The 14,284-nt window shown below is 40.9% G+C and overlaps 1 protein-coding gene and 1 pseudogene across 1 annotated transcript in view; one reads left to right on the top strand and one right to left on the bottom strand.

Moving 5' to 3' along the window:
• Positions 1-14,284, top strand: part of AVEN (apoptosis and caspase activation inhibitor) — a 168,100-nt gene that overhangs the window by 41,019 nt on the left and 112,797 nt on the right. The window lies entirely within an intron of this gene.
• On the bottom strand, positions 4,345-12,682 carry LOC118993528 (lupus La protein-like; annotated as a pseudogene).

The raw sequence follows: 14,284 nt of genomic DNA, 5'->3' as shown, positions 1-14,284 counted from the left end.
GTGAAGTAGGGGAGCAGAACATGGCCGCTGGGTGTTTGTGGAAGGGGGCCACGGGAGGTCGTGGTCAGAACCGAAGGTGAGAGCAGGTGTTTCTCCCTCAATCACTTCTGCAGCACAGGTGCACATAGAGGGATGGACAGTGGGGTTTAACCATGGTAACAGTTTGTCCAAGAAAATGCAGTGAAATGAGAGACAGGAAAGTGGGGAGTAGAAAGATGAGCACTGAATTTGAGCCGGGTGGGCGGGAAGTGCAGGCACGGGGGGCGGGGTGGTGGGGGGAGGTGGGCAGTGATGGGTGGTGTCCCCAGGGGACTGCAGGCTCCTCTGTGCACAAGGGTTCGTGAGATCCTTGTGGGGGAGGGGAGGAGGGAGGGAGGGAGGGAGGGAGGGGGGTAAGTTCCAAAGGCAGGAAGTGGTGGTTGCAAAGATGTGGTCAGATGCTCGATGTTGCAGTTTGGTGAGGGCCGGTTTGTAGGTGTTTTTAACGATATATTTTGGTGTGCAAACAAGAGTGACTGGTGCTGGGGGCAGGGAAGAGCTTGTCCGTGGAGGTTGGTTGAGCGTTTTTGTTTGATGTTCTTGGTTTCTTCTCTAAGCTGTCTGCACATATTCTTTGACCATTTGGCTTGTTTCTTACTGACTTACAGATATTTTTAATATATTCTTGGTAATTATCTTTAGATGTTTATAATTATAAATTTCTTTTAATATGAGATCTCCTTTTGTGATGGTGGTGTTCAGTGCACAGTTTTACATTTTAATGTAATTTATTGACTTTGTATCTTACGGTTTATGCTGTTTTACGCCTTGTTTGAGAAATCTATTTTTTCCTTAAGATGATGAGGTGTTGTACTAAAAGTTCAAATTTTGCTTGTTTTCTGAAGTATATTAAATTTCATTGGCTGCTATATATTTTCACAATCCTTTAATTTTAAAAAACAGTTTGAGGTATTGATTTGAGGTATGTAAAAGGTTAAAGGTTGTACAACTCAAGAGTTTGGGGGTAAGTATATGTATACTGTGAAATCATCACCACCACGGAGGCCACAGACATGTCCATCACGTCCCAGCTTCCTCCGGCCCACTTTATTACTGTTACTGCGTGCATGTGTGTGTGCACGTGTGTAAGACCACATAGCATGAAATCTACCCTTGTAGCAAGTTTTAAGGGGACAGTGTGGCATTGTTAACTGTTGGGCACAGTGCTGTACAGTAGGTGTCTAGGGCTTATTTACCCTGTGTACCTGGAACCTTCACATCCAGTTTATAAAGATTAGTGAAGTAAGGTGGCATAATCACTCTACTTTGTAGCTAGTCTTTGAAAGAGTATGTAATGTTTTAGATTCAATTTTCTATTGTTCTTTATTAGTGTATGATTTCTTTACTAAGTACAAAAGTAACCAAAGTTAGAAGTAACTTGTCTGCATTGAACATTTTGATGTTTATTATTGGGTGTTTCAGTTCAGCTGTGATGTTACAGTCTTTCCTTTGTCAGCGTGGCTCAATCTAAGGAGCAGGTGGAATGGGCCTGGGTTCGAACGCTGTTCTGTTGTGTCTGTCCAGCCTGAAGCGATGCTGTTTCTCTCAACAGGACATAGGAAAAAAGGAAGAAGTACTGCACGAATAGGAAGAAGTACTGATTTGATGATGCTGGCATCTTATCTGAAATTTATCATTGATTTTAGTTCTGCTTTCAATATAACCAGGGTGCCTCGATTCAGAACTTATCTGAATTTTTTTGTTGTTAGTTGAATTAACTGTATTTAGTGAAGCCAAATAAAGTGTAATTTTTCCCCTTGAATGTTAGACACATAATAGTTGCCAACAGAATTGAGCAATGGATGACAACAGAATTCATATATCCTCATTTTTTCTGAGAAATTAGAAGTTGTTGGGTATAACTGATTGTCGAGTCTGTTTATTGAGTAACCAGAGGGGGTGGCCTGAGTCTCTGAGCATTTAAAAGTGGGCAGTTTTAGGTTAGTCATGAAATGAAGTCTACTCCTCGTTCTCCTACTTTGCCACCTGCAGCTGTTCCTCTGATTTTCTCCTCATCCTCATCCTGCCTGCCACGTGCCGTGAAGGATGGCCGTTGTCCCTGGAATGTGTGGTTCAGACTTGGTGTCTCAGAAGGCTCTGTGCTATGAGCCGTTCTTTACACGCTGTTTTTTGTTCCAGAGTTGGCTGTGCCGTGTGCACCCTTCTGCTGCGATTCTCAGATTCTGAAATGCCGTTTGGAGGCAGGCAGATCTCTTGCTGAGGGTGCATCCAGCTTAATGTGTTGTTTTCTCCTAATAGGATTTCTTCCGTAACTGAACTTTTGCAGACCAGTGATACATTTAAGGAGTCAATTTCTACTGCCCACATTGTCGGTGTGTAAGTATGTTGGTATATTTGCGTTAGAAGATAGTTTGCCACTTTCCAGTGAAGTGGAAGATCCAGCGCTTCCACGCTTGGAGTTAACTTACCCTAGGAGATGCTAGCACGGGCGCCCCGGGAGGCGTGCACGCCCAGGGCCGTGGTGGTGTTTCAGAAGAGCCACAGCCAGATGCAACTCAGGTGCCGTTAACGGTGGAATAAATGCATAGATGAGTGGATGAACCTCTCAGACATAATGAGAAGTGAAAAGAAAAAACCCTGCCTACCTGCACAATTCCTCAGTGGGATTTTATATAAAGTCCAAACACGAGAAAAAAGTGAACTATGCTCTTCAGAGAGTCCTCTTTAAATGGTGAGATGAGAACCAAGGAAGAGATTATTACAAAAATCAGCACTGTGCCCGCGCCGCCGAGTGCTGGGGGGCGATGGTGGGGGAGCGGCACGCAGCCCGTGTCCAGGGGTGGGGAGGTTTCTGTGCTGCTGGTGGTCCTCTGTTTCTTGACCTGGGTGATGGTTGCTTATGCTTGTTTAATAATTCTTTAAATTGTGTACAAGTATATACAATATATTACTTGTTTGGTTTACATATCCCTGTACAAAGAAAAAAGTCTGATAATGATAGAACTTTTGTTGCCCACACAGACCATGGGCGACGTTTCTGCAGCGGGCGGTGTCAGAGCGCCCCCCAGCCCGGGCCTTCAATGCGCAGTGGCCGCCGCGCTCTGGGTGCAGTGCTGGCCACGGGCAGCGGCGGCTCACGCTTCTAGGTAGAGGACACGGGAAGGGGCTAGTTTGTTTGAAATCATGCTTTTTTTGGTAGGACATGGAGCCTTCGGATTTTTTTTTTTAAGGACTCTCCCTGTAAGCCTCTGGAACATAATTATGCCTTCAGCTTTTCTTCTTAAACAGTATTCTTGCAGTTCTGAGTTACATTTCACAAGCTTTGAGACTGCTATCATACTCTCACCTAACATTGAGGCATAAAATATTAGGTCCTTAAGCAATTTATTCACCCCTTACTTTTTTCCCTTAATGATGAGTCATTGAATTAATGCCATATGCTTTATCTGTTCTTTTAAGATGTCACAGACAACCAGAGTTAGAAGAATGTTTACAGAGTGAGCAGAATGCACTGGAGCAATATTTAAGAAAATTATGTAAAAAAATCTAGCCCTGGCTGGTGTGACTCAGTGGACTGAGCGCCAGCCGGCAAACCAGAGGGTCGAGGGTTGCATCCCCAGTCAGGGCACAGGCCTCCATAACAGGCCAGGTCGGGGGCAGCGTGGAGCGTGGCCGAGCGAGGCAACTACACGTTGATGTTTCTCTCCCTCTCTTTTTCCCTCCCTTCCCCTCTCTAAAAGGAAATAAATAAAAATCTAAAAATTTAAAATTAAATCTATAAGCTCTGGTTAAGAGGATCAAATAAAAATGAAAAAATTAGACTATATCAGCAGAGTTGTCTGTGCATATTTTTCTCTCCACGTAATTTTATGAAAGGTCAAGTTTGCGAGGGACATTTTAGTATAATGACTTTTCTTGGGGGGCAGGCTCTGTGTCTGTTTGCCAGCAGTTGGACTGAAAGGGAAAAGAAAGCGTATCTGTCTGGCAGCTTCTGCTTTTAAAGTACACTCTGGACTTGTTCCCCATGAAGCAGCAGGATAGTTCTATTGCCCTCATCGATCAGTTCACTTTTCTCTCTTTTTAAATGGTATGTATTTGATTAGTTGTACTAGTACATTTTCATATTATAAAGGCCATTTAAGAGGGAGAAGAACCTTCCTTTGACATTTGAAGCATTTGAAATAACAGAACAGAACTATTCATTAAAAAAATCTTTATTTGGGTAACAACAAAAAAAGGCAGGTTTAACCACACGCAAGTCTTTCCTGTCTGGCAGCTGGACCTTGAAAGGGCTTAAATTTACTGGTCTTTTTTTCAAACTTCCAGAGATACAATGTGGAGAAACGTGTTTGCTAGACTTCAGGTGCCCTGCACCGGTCGTGTTTTCTGTTGTCTTGAGGCAGGCTCTTCTTCGCCTGTTCGTGCTGGTCCGTCATGAGCATCGTCAGCATGAGCATCGTCAGCGTTAACTTTCATTCTCTTTCCCAGAAACTGTACTTTTCCTTTAACAGACCCAGCCATGGCGGCTTTAATTCCTTTTCGTCTGTGACCTTTGATTTCCATTTGTGTAGGGATTCTTGTTGATCCTCGGGGATTTTTTCAGGACTGCTCTTTCTACCTCTCCTCTCCTCTTTGTTCTGTAATTGTAGGCTACCGTTCTGGCTTCCTAGTCTTTCTCTAGTGCTTCTGTAGCTTTTTGTTTAAGTGGAATCATTCCCTCTTTTGTTTCTCTGATAAAGTCTATCCATTTTATTTCCCAACTTTTTGAGAGAAGGAAGTGTGGGTCTTCCGTATAGGTCTGATCATTTAAGTCAACCCCAAATTTCTGTGAATATCCAAGCTTTTCTTTTGGAGTTTTCATTGTAGCATCTATAGTAATTCTGTTATTCTTCATTAGCTCTTAATTTAGCTTACACTTTATTTTGCTTTCTTCATTTTTTTTTTTTTTGCAAAATAACCTTCCTTGAAAAGTATAAGAAGGCATGTACGTTAATGCTTCTGAGCAGGTGTCTTTTAGAAACTTTTTAGCAAATCCAGGACTATTAGATACTGCAAATATTGATCCCTTAAATGCTTTGTGTAATGTTTTTCCTCGTTTTAAGATTCTGTATTTGACCTTTATCTTTTAATCTTTCTTGTATTTCACCAAGGGTTGTACCAGTTGGGAAGCCTTTCATGTAAATGGGTCTATTTTTACATAATTTAAAAATATTTATTAGTCATTAGAAAGACCTTTCATATTCATGAGAGAGGTTTGCATGGAGAGCTTCTGATGTTTAGCTTTATGTTCATTTATTTCCATGAGTTTTGTCTTTTATTTTCTTAATGCTTCTATTAAAATCTCTCAGGCAGTTTAACACGTTGAATTTCATTATCTCCAAAGGTGTCCAGCTGTTGTCCAGTTTGATCTGTTGCTTTGCTTTAAAATTTGTCTCATGGCAGCTTAGTCAGCAAAGTAACACTTGGTTCGATGACAGATTTTGGTCCCTGAGCAGCCGTTTCCCCCCCCCCCCCCGGCCCCCCTTCATCATTTCCATTCCAAACACGTGAGAAAGGCTGTTTGAGTTGCAGCCTTACACAGGCGTCCATTTCCTACTGAGTGGGGCCCCTTACTTACTTTTGTTAGCTTTTGAATTTCTAATTCTTTTTAGGTTTTTCTGAAGAGTTGCAAAGACACACAGAATTCCCATATACCCTTCACCTAGGGTGATGTCCTTTTTCTATTCCAAACTAGGGCACTACTTTGTGACAGTTTCTGACTTTTCTGGTCCTGGCACTGTCAAAGAACAGCTAGGTATTTTGTAGGATGTTCCTCAGTTTGGGTTTTTTTGATATTTTGTCATGATTGGACTGAGGCTGTGGATTTGAGGGGAGAAATAGAGATGCCCCTCTTGTTGGATCTTACCCGTGAACCCATGGCACCAACATGACCTCACTTTGATCATGTGGTTTAAGATGGTGTCCGTTGGGTTTCTCCGTTGTAAAGTTACTTCCAGTTATCTGTTCACTGGATGAGTGACCAATTCTTGCTCACCCTCATGGGGATGGGAACTAAGCTTTACCTACTGGAGGGAGGGCTATCGAGGAATTTGTGGCCATATGTTGAAAGAGTGACAGTGAATAATGAGTACCTTGGGGGAGATGTGTTGATGCTCTGCAGATACGCTTGTTTTTCCTAAAGGCTCAGGGAACCCAGTTCGCTCAGAATGAGGCAGAGGATTGCATCAGATAAAAGGTCAAATTGCGGATGAATGGGTAAAGAAGTGGTGCATGTTACGGGTGTACAATGGAATATGATTCAGCCATTAAAAAGAATAAAATCTTGCCATTTGCAACAGCATGGCTGGACCTAGAGGGTACTGTGGTGAGTGAAATAAGTCAGAGAAAGACAAATGTCAGATGATTTCACTTATATGTGGGATTTTAAAAAATAAATGAGTAAGCAGAACAAAAACAGACTCATAGAGCTAGTGGACTGGCGGTTGTCAGAGGGCAGGGGGTTGAAGGGACGGGTCGAAAAGGTGAAGGGATTGAGAAGTACAGACTGGTAGTTACAGAACGGTTATGGGGATGTAAAGTACAGTATGGGGAGTGTGGTCAATAATGTAATAACTAGGTACGGTGCCAGGTGGGTACCAGATTTATTAGGTGATCACTTCATAAGTTATATAAACATCTAATCATGGGGTGGTACACCTGAAACTGATATAATGTTGTATATCAGCTGTAATTGAAAAATCAATTATTTTTTAAAAAGGTCAAATTATTTTGACTAAGTACTTGACCTTTCCGTTTAAGCTTTACTGCGGAGCCATCTATATTATATATGGTGCTGATGGTCCTGTTCTTGTGTTATTGACTCTTCTGTCAATTTTTTTGAAGAGTGGAATCATTTATATTAACTGAAGGGGGTTAATGAGGATACATTTGAGAAACAAGGTAAAACATCAATAACTGATTTTAATTTCTTCCTCATTAATCAGTGACAAAATGCTTATTTTATTGCTTAGCTTTTGTGGCTACCAAGTGAGAAGCTATATATATATGTACAGGGGTTGGTGAAAGTAGGTTTACAGTTGTTCATATAGAAAAATAACAAATAATACAAGAAGCAACTGTAAACCTATTTTTGCCCATCCCTGTGTGTGTGTACATATGTGTGTGTATATATATGTATAAGTATGTATATGTATATGTGTGTGTGTGCATGCACCTATATATGATTACATATGCACATATATTGACATTAGTAGCTCCATTCCAAATGACTTGTATCACACGTCTCAGATCCATTAGTCAGAAAATCTCTAGTGTTGTGCTTCTTTATGCAAGAGGCAGTTATGGTGCCCTGTGGAATCAGGAGGTGCGGTCTTCTACAAGTTACCCCAGCAGGAGTCGATAGTGAGGAGGCACGATTCAGTGAGCCAGCCGTCACCCCAGCTCACACCAGCTACTCTGCTGAAGTTCAGGCAAGTCTGCTGTAGCCATGGCTGTCCTGGCTGCTGTCCGGACAGCGGCCGGTCCAGAGAGGGACTGTGGGTAACGTGTTTTTAGACTCTTTAGGGGGAAAACATCACGACATTTTGGCGTATGACAAAACTATTCCTCACTGCTGTTCTCAGCAGCTTCATTATCTAAATGTATTGTTCAGATATTTCAGTGTAGTAAGAGGAAATCTGGAGTAATAGGATTTGGTACAGTGCCGGATACAGGGAGGGATTTCTAGCACTTAAAAGAATTGTAAAGTCTTAAATATACGATCGAGATTTGGCAGTGGTGGTTTAATAGCAGTCAAATTGAATTTGGCTGCCATACTGAGATTTGGCCTCTCAACTGTATATTATTTCTTTGCTCCAGAACAGATTTTTTGTAATGTGCTATTGTCAGAAATATTTTCACTTCCTCTCCTTTCCTTCTCTTTTCCTTTTCCTTCCCTTCCCTTTCTTCCTTCCTCTGTCTGTCTGTCTGTCTGTGTCTCTTTTTGCAGAAGGCGGCATTTCTGAATCTTGGGGTCATTAGAGTAGGGTTAGGGTGAGAAGGAGTGGGGGTTGGGAGAGGGAGTGTTCTTGAAGGAATTTGCAGTGGGGAAGGCAGCATTGTTCTGGTATGTACTGGCGCCAACTTCTGTATTAGGTTGAATAGCAATACCTACTTAATTTGGGGTGGAAGGAGTAGTTGAGGTGTAGGCATAAATAAATGTGTTAAAATAGTTCTTTTTTTTTTTTTTTTAAAGATTTTATTTATTTATTTATCTTTAGAGGGGAAGGAGAGAGGGAGAGAAACATCCATGTATGGTTGCCTTTCGTGCGTCCCCTGCTGGGAGTTGGCCTGCAGGGAACTGGCCTGCAACCCAGGCATGTGCCCTGACTGGGAATCGAACCGAAAAATAGTTCTTTTTATAAAGCACCTGGCTGGGTATTTGGTACAATATGTACAGTATTTTATTTAATCAAGATAACCCTGCACAGTCAGCATTGGACCATTTTATAGAGGCAAATTAAGCTTAAGAAAGTGAAATGACTTGCCTAATGTCACATAGCTAGTATGTGATAGAACTGTGGTATGATTCCTATTGGTCTGTCAAAACCCACTACTGTTCTTTGTACAGAGCCGTTGCCTTCTGCAGAATGTTTGCAGTTAGTTCTGCAGTGATAGGCTCTTTGGACATATTGTGTAGAAAATGAGTCGTTGTACAGTTTGGAATAGTTACGTCCCCCCACCTCTGTAGCAGAAACAAGACAAAACAGACATTTGTCTACTTTGAAAAAATGATCCTTGTTGGATAGTTTGGTGCCTTTTGATCTGGCCATGAAAATAAAAACATTTCTTACTTGTACTTGTGTCACTTATACTGAAAAATATGAAAAAATATGGATTTATTTCAACTCTCTGGCTTGTATTATTCTGATAGTTGCTCAGGAGCTCTGATGTGGAAATAAGTTTTTCTTCACTGCTGATACTTATGAACTCAAGCAAAAAGACAATTATGCGTTAAACTATGTATGCTGTCTGTGCAAATGAAACTCATCAGCTTCATGTTAGGAAATTGACAAGGTATTACTATTGCTCATATTTTCTATATTACCTGTAAGGTTTCTTTAGATAGCTTTGCCTTGAAATTTTGAGAGAAAATGGAAAAAGATTGTTGCCAGGGCTTGAGCGAGTCTTGGCAAAAGTTGTGATTGTAACATTCATACATAAATTCAGGTTACCTCAGTAGACCATTGAACATTTTTGTAACTTGATGATCCCTATTTTTCAAAATTTAAATGTTCACCTGAGAATATGTTTACTGATTTTAGAGAGAGAGGAATGGTTGGGGGAGAGAGGTACAGAGAGAGAAAAAACATTGATGTGAGCAACATTGATTGGCTGCCTCCCTTTCATGCCCTGACTGGGGATCGAACCCACAACCCAGGTATCTGCCCTCACTGGCAATAGAATCCGCAAGTTTTTGGTGTACGGGACGATGCTACAACCAACTGAGCCATCTTGTCAAGGTCGATGATCCCTATTTTGAAGTGAGAGAGTACTTACTTGCAAAGTGTTTCTGAATCCCAGATTAATCTTCTTTAGTTTTTATTGGCGCCTCAAGCGATGCCATGTTTAGTGTAGGCTAGTTTTAACTATATATAGGAGCTATATTTTTCCTGATATATTGAAGCCAGAATGGTATTGCAAGTTAGCAATGCTTTAATTTGCATATGGTGTGAATGGGGTTTGAGAATGAGCTAAGGTACTTGTCTGTACCTATCCTTAGAGCAGGAAGTAATTCGGGGCTCTCTGTGTGTATAGCTGATAATAATAAATGGAGCGAGTTTGGGGCAAGTTGTCTCTTTAGTTTTCTCTGCCTCTTTTTTCCTCCGTGGCACTCCCTTTCCTTTCCCAGTTAGGTACTTGACTACCTATTTTTGTGCCCGGGGCTTTTATGCACTCGTTCATGCTTTGCTTGCTCTCAGGCTATCTCTCCCAGGAAACCCATGCGTGTAAATTTAGTATTCATACTTTACGCTCCTACTGTGTGTGGCCCCAGGCCATAGCCGGAGAAACTGGAGGGAGTGTTGCTGGAGAAGCAGTCTGTCTGGAGTGCTCATGAGTGGGACGGTACCAGGACACCCTACAGGAACGAAAGCAAATTGGAAAGCAACAGGTGAGGTGAAATCATTTTAGAGCAGGCTGCTCGGTGAGGCCTTGTCAAGATGTTCCCAGTGCACTGCTACTGGAGTATTTGAAAGGTGTGCTGTTAGCCAAGGTATTATTCAATGTGGTCTGTGTTGGCGTGTGCTTGTCTGTCAGATATGCAGCGTAATTCCTAAAACACATTTGCTGCTCCTGATGTAACTCTATGATAATGTGTTTTCGACCCTATGTATTTGATTTTCTTGCACCTAATCACCACTGCACCTGAGCCCTACTGAGCCTTACAATATGATCATCTAATAAAACAGCACTAATTCAAGGAGATTGTCCTCAGTATTCTCCCTTGTTATTCTTATGCTTTTTTCCTTTAAAACTTAAAGTCATAATGAAAAAGTGAGTTGTTTCTTGTTTTGAAACCAGAAAACAGAGGATTAAGAACTATCATTGCATAATGAATTTGTAGCTGGAACAAGTTAGTGTTCACCTGGATAATTTCTTCAAATAGCACCTTCAGCCTCTTGCATTGCTCCTGCTATGCCAACAGTCAGCAGTTGACTTAAGAAAAATGTACAGCCACATATGAATTGCTTTTTTCTTGACCACATAAGGTCTCTATTGCTTTTCTGCAAGTGCCTTTGGCATTTCCCAAGGGTGCTGAACTACGCTTAGTTGAGTGAAGTTGTTGTATTTTGAACTTTTGGTGTCTTTTCCCTCATTCTTCAAGGAGCATCCTAGAATGTACAACACAAAAATCTCAGATACCATTTGGTCCATATCTGTGCCTTTTCAGATGGGGTAATTGAGACTCATAAAGTTGGGGTTAGACCTAAGGCCATACAGATGTTTCTTGGAGATGAATTGCTCAGATAAGTATCTTTTCTGTAGGTTCATAGACAGTGTGGTCTCTAAATCTTGCCAGTAGATACCCCGTTGAATTCCAGTTTTTATTTTAGAGAGGAATTTGAGTTGATTCCTTTGGGGTAAGCTGTGAGCAGATTGATAATAGAAAGGAAGTAGAGATCATTTCAGAGTTAAAAGTTAGGAATATTCTTTTCTAAACAGATTCATACAGGATGAGGAAGAAATCTGGAGTACCATGTAAGCCAACAGGTCCTATCTATCATCTGTTTTTGACCCATCTTGTTCTAATACTTCTATGCATGCCCAACGTGGATGTGTATCTCTTTCTCCTGTCCATTTTCCACATTCGTTTTTGTTAGACTTGGGATTCAGGTTATTACTTACTGATTTTCATATTTGTAATTTACGTCCTTCTAATGTTTCTTGGGGGTGGGAACCCTGGAAAGGGTAAAAACTGAGGCTGATTTTCACTTTTATCAAGCCCTTCAGGGACCAATTTAATTTTCATTTGGTAGTTTTGTTTCCTGTTTTTAAATGTGCTCTTCTCCCTTTTTTCTTAATCCCTTGAGAGACCTTGTCTGTCCACCTTCATTTAGCGTAGTCTGGTACCACACCGTGGTCTAGTATCACAGTAGGCCCAGAGGGCGCTCAGGAAGTACTGATGATACGAGAGGCTCCACTTAGTTCCCAACGGCCAGTCTGAAGTGCTTCTCCGCCTGGAGACAAATGTGCTTCTTCTATTGTCTACTCTGATCCCCACATTTTTCTGGACCAGTTTATCTGCAGTTTTGTATAAGGGCAATGAATTTTGAAATAGTCTTTCGTTATAAACCTGGCTGCTTTAACAGGGAATTAACCTACCAGAAAATCATATTTTTAGAAGATCATGGTTTAGAGCAGGGGTGTCAGATTCATTTTCACCAGGGGCCATATCAGCTTCCTGGTTGCCTTCAAAGGGCCACAGTAATTTTAGGACTGTATAAATGTAACTACTTCTTAACTATTAAGGAGTTGAAATTACATTTGGCCCTTTGAAGGCAACTGTGAGGCTGATATGGCCCCTGGTGAAGATGAGTTTGACACCCTGGGTTCAGAGTATAATAGAAAACCTGTGATTCTCCCTTTGTAGACAGAAAGTTTCAAGGTTCAAAATTTTAGACATTTGCCCTGGCTGGTGTAACTCAGTGGATTGAGCACAGGCCTGCGAACCAAAGCATTGCTGGTTCGATTCCCAGTCAGGGCACATGCCTGAGTTGCAGGCTGGGTCCCCAGTGGGCAGTGCACAAGAGGCAACAACACTCTGATGTTTCTCTCCCTCTTTCTCCTTCCCTTCCCCTCTCTCTAAAAATAAATAAAATATTTTTTAAAATTTTACAGACATAGATATAGGGATGTAATGAAAAGGAAAATATGCATGGACCATTCTTTCTTCCAAAGCGTCCTTGAGGGAGAGAGAACATATGAATTGTGTGCGGTGAAGCCACTGGGTTGGCATCCAGCAGCCTGACTCTGAGTATGGCAGGCATCTTAGCCTTTTAAAGAGAGAGAATGTGAATGTGTGCAATGGAATTCATTGTGCTATGCGGTCTTTTATGTACTTGTGAATGAAGGCAAGGGTAGAGTAGGCGGAGGATTTCTTTGACTGTGTCCCATCTTCGGCATTTGCTGAATCCTTGATCATGCGGTCTTTCTATGGCAGCAATGTCCGAGGAACAATGTGTTTCAAGGTGAAGGTATTGGAGCTCACTCTCAATTGCTACCCTGAAGGCCAGCTTCCCTGTCTCACTGTAATACTCCTGTATTGTTGTGGTTTTTGCTTATTTTGTGTTTAAAAGGGAATGGGTGGATTTTCTGACTGTCATTAGAGTGAGGGGATGCACAGCACTTCTTTGGTACTGACTTGAGCCAATGACACATTTAAAAAACAAACAAGGTATTAACTTTGCTTCAAGTTGCTTGTGCCTTTGTGACCACAGGGTTAGATATCTCTTCTACATACGAAATCACTGCTGGGAGTTGGTTTCCTACCCAAGGGACCCTGTAATGTTGATTATTTTCCTTCTATCCAGGATGTCACTACAGCACAGGAAGCTGACCTGGGAGGAGGAGGCAGATAAAATAAACTCGCTTGTGTGATTCTCTTGTCGAGGGCCTTTGTTTCAGAAGTTCAACTGGGAGTCTGAGATAGGAAATATACAATCAATTTTTTTAAACTTTGTCTCTTGTCTTGGTATTTACATTTATTTAAAGTATTTGTAATGAAGATAGTTGTATATTATGGTTACAAAAGGTCCTTCTCTTGATTAAGATGAATGAATTATAACTAGCTCCTAACACACTTATCTCAAGTATTGCCTCCTGGAGTTTTTGTTCCCACACCTGTTTATGGAGAGACCATGAAAAATATCTGATGCAAAAATAGCAAAGATTGGTTATTTGTTAAAGCTGGTTAGTAAGTATTGTACATGGGTGTTACATGTTTGAAATAATTCATAATAAAATATTTAAAAATAAATAGAATCTGCCCTGGCTGGTGTGGGTCAGTGGATTGAGTGCTGGCCTGCAAAGCAAGGGATGACTAGTTCAATTCTCAGTCAGAGCACACACCTGGGTTGTGGGCCAGGTTCCCAGTAGGGGGTGCATGAGAGGCAGCCACACACTGATATTTCTGTCCCTCTTTTCTCCCTCTCTTCCCCTCTAAAAATAAATAAATAAAATCTTAAAAAAATAGAATCTCAAGAATATATTTCAGAAGGTTTTAAAGCATTTTAGGGGGAAAAGACATTGCTCATTTGGGGGATTTGGGTTCAAAATAGGAATAATAGTTATGCGACTTTCTTAGTACACAGGAAATAGTGCTGGAGATGATCAGCGAATAGAAGTGAGTGATTTATTACATAATCATAATAAAATATTATCTAATAAATTATGACATAATTATATCACCACATTTGAAACATGTTTTGTTGTAGACAGAAGTGATACTTCCTCTTGAAAAACAAGGTTGCTTTTCTTTAATATATTTTGCTAGATGTCAAATATAGTTCTATATGGTTTGTAATTTAAATACTTAAGACTTTGTCTCACTTTCAAAGTATAGTAAATTACAGAATCCATAAACCTGAAGTTAACTAAAGGCAACTAAAATGTTTGGCATAGTGTTATAGGTAAAAAAAATATATAAAAAAAGGCCACTTCATGGCATTTCCAACAATCGAATTTTGTTGATTTTTTTTATACTGAATTCTGACTCCTATTGTGACAAATTCTCACTGTTTCATTT

The sequence above is a fragment of the Sturnira hondurensis genome, unplaced genomic scaffold, assembly GCF_014824575.4.
Source record: "Sturnira hondurensis isolate 20B ecotype Veracruz unplaced genomic scaffold, ASM1482457v3 Scaffold0008782, whole genome shotgun sequence".
Taxonomy (NCBI): Eukaryota; Metazoa; Chordata; class Mammalia; order Chiroptera; family Phyllostomidae; genus Sturnira; species Sturnira hondurensis.
This window is presented reverse-complemented; position numbering and strand designations above follow the sequence as displayed.